The sequence below is a fragment of the Brienomyrus brachyistius genome, chromosome 16 (genome assembly GCF_023856365.1).
Source record: "Brienomyrus brachyistius isolate T26 chromosome 16, BBRACH_0.4, whole genome shotgun sequence".
Lineage (NCBI taxonomy): Eukaryota > Metazoa > Chordata > Actinopteri > Osteoglossiformes > Mormyridae > Brienomyrus > Brienomyrus brachyistius.
In genome coordinates this window covers 3,093,517-3,096,631 of record NC_064548.1, presented here as the reverse complement: position 1 = coordinate 3,096,631, position 3,115 = coordinate 3,093,517, and positions in this window count along the sequence as shown.

Sequence of the window (3,115 nt, the reverse complement as noted above, 5' to 3'; positions counted from 1 at the left end):
GGAGGCAGAGGGACCTCGGGCGTAGCTGCAGCAGGCAGCGGAGGCGGCAGCTCCTCGGGCGTAGCTGCAGCAGGCGGCGGAGGCGGCAGCTCCTCGGGCGTAGCTGCAGCAGGCGGCGGAGGCAGCAGCTCCTCGAGCGTAGCTGCAGCAGCGCCTCGGGCAAAGCGGCTGCAGCAGGTGGAGGCGGAACAGGCAGAACAGGCACCGTAGGGACGAGCGCTGCCCCTTTAAAAGTCCTGAGGATACGTGAGATAGCGTCCCTTATTGCGCTGGCCCCTTTATTTGCCGTGCTACCCAGAAGTTGTACCTCTCAAAGGGCGGCAGTAGATCCGCGGCGGCCAGGCGTGTTCCCAGGAAGGGTGGTGACGTTGGAGGGGATCGGGCGTGCTTCCTGATCATTCGGCAGGAAGAGAAGCAGGGATGAGCGTGCACGCCCCCAGGGCGATCGTCAGGGCGTTCGCCGGCTTCCTTCTCTTCCTCCTCTGGCTCACTGTGGTGGCGGGAGGCTGTGTCATGCCTTATTGGACGGATGGCGGGAGGACAGCCCCTGTGACGCTCTGCGCGACCCTCTGCTCTGTCATGTGCTGGGCCAGCTGCTGGAGGTTCTCGCGCACCTCCTCCGCGAGGTGCATGTTCTACTCGAGGGACAGCCTGTCCAGGATGTCCCAGCTCTGGCTCAACAGGTCCCACACCCGGGGATCTTCCCGGACGCTGGGCTGGGTGATCCAAAATAGCAGAGGTAAGCTTCCTCGGTCACGGGGGATGCTTCCTTCGTAGGGTCCGTCATTCTATGAACCAAGTGCCTGGCCTTTTTATCTGCATTGAGTACCTGAGAGATGGCCTTGTGCTGCTATAATACCCTTCCAATCGATTATTCTTTGACGTGAACCCCACCCGGTGGGTGACTCTATCACCAGCTTGTGTTGGGGTGAACCCAGTTATCCCTTTCTTATGAGGAGATAAAGCTCAAATTCTAAAAAAAGAAAACACAACCTAAAATAAGTTTTAAAAACGTTTCTAAATAGATTCATGAAAATAATAAACGCTCAAATCAGAAGAGCAAGTATTTAAATTGCAAAAAATGTTAGCAATTTTGCAATTAATTTTTAGGAACCAATTGAGTATCCCATCATTTTTTGTATAGAATATGCTTAATTATTTACAAATTTAATTTAAGCTGGTGATACAGTTAGCAATTTTTTTTTTTACTGCTCATCAACATACCAATAGCTGAGTGTAGCAGATGTCCAAAGCACTGCAGTTGTGTCCACTTGTTTAGTGATGTGTCCTTCACTATAATTGTCCCACTGTCCGTTATTTTTTTGTCTTCACTCAGTCTCCAGGATGCAAGTGCTTCTGTTAGTCCTAAAGAGATAACTTTGCCTATATGATCGTCAGGGAAGTAGACTATTTGGAGACATTTACTTTTTAAATTCCAGGTTTGGTTAATGAAGTGGGCAGCAAGGCTCAAATATGGTTTAGGTGTGCGACTTGACCACAAATCCGATGTGGTAGTGAAGTATGACACACTTTGCAGCTCATTTTCTACTCTCTCTACACTCCACGTAGAGTTGAGGAATTTCCATCTGAGAGAAATGTTTATGGCAATGGAGCTGGTAACGAGAGTCAATCAATCAGTCGCTTAAATCTGTTGTTGTCAACCGTGCTTAGTGGCATCATGTCTTTTTTAATGAAATAGGCTACTGCATTTGTGATATCTCTGTGTCTCTTTGCTTTTTTGTCGAATGGCACAGCGCTGGCAGAAGTAGACACTATGGTCTGCTGTTGTGTCATGGACCGCTCCCAGAGTTCTGAAGGCCTGTGGGGAACAACTAGCTGGTGTGTATGCTGATATCTTCAACATGTCACTATCCCAGGCAGTAGTTCCACGAATTTTTAAATCCTCCACCATCGTACCAGTCCCCAAAAGACCGGACACATCCACCATAAATGACTTTAGACCAGTGGCGCTCACACCAGTTGTCATGAAGTGTTTACGTGTTTATACATTATTGTGTATATTTTTGTTATATTTCCCAATTAAGTGGTTTTGTCAAAATTGAATGATGAGAGACCTGAACTATATTTAACTATATTTAAGAGGTCTATCATTTCTGAACACCAATGACACAAACTGTATATTGTATATATTTGTAGATTCAGCTGAATTCATTTGAGAACAGAAAATATTAAAGCACAGTCTCACTTTCTTTTGAGAGATCTTGGGAGATAGGGAAGGAACAGTTGACTCTTTTATTCAGTCTGTTCTTCCTAACTTGAGTGGACATCAACAAGTAGTGGAGGCTCTCCAGAAATTAGGTGCCGAAGATCTTGAAGACACGAAGTACATACAATAAATGAATCTTCTTGGTGTCCTGAGGCCAGTTGAAGCAAGGAAGCTCATTGGTCACATTAAATCATGTAAGTACGCCAATTTTTACCTGTCAGACTTTGCAGATGTTTGTAGTTATTTCTAAGTTCTGATTACCTTGACTTGTTTTGTTAAATTCCAGGGAATTCAGATGGCGCAATGAAGAAAAATGAAAAAGTACTCAGTGACACTGGACTGGACAGCACCAGAGACAGTTTCAGTCGTCCACAAAGCCCCTTAATTGGTCAATGGTCCAATGGTGTGTAGTTTTTTTACTATGGCGTACTCCCAGCATTTTAGTTCTTTGTACTTGTGCATACCCGTAACACAATGTTGAATAACAACTTACAAACATTTCAAGTTAACTCATTTGTAAGTAGAGGAGCATCTGTACTTATTTTTGGCTTTTGCCAGTTGATGAGAGCATGGTGTTTTTGCTTGTTTATGTGCTTGTTGTTTTTGAGCTTGTTTATGTGAGCATTATGTGAGTTTCCATGTGCATGGAGTACTTTATTTAAATGTTAAAATGTATCAACACATTTGAAGACAGTTAATGTCACATTCAGTTTTAATGTTATTAAAAGTTATTAAATGAGACACAACTGAATATCTGTGTAATGTGTCATAAATTTCCCCCAAAAAAAACATGTAATTGTTTTGATCAGTATGCTACCGATACAACAAAATGCACTGTATTTTATTGGTAACTGAGCATGTAGTGGCTGATCACAACAGAGACATCAC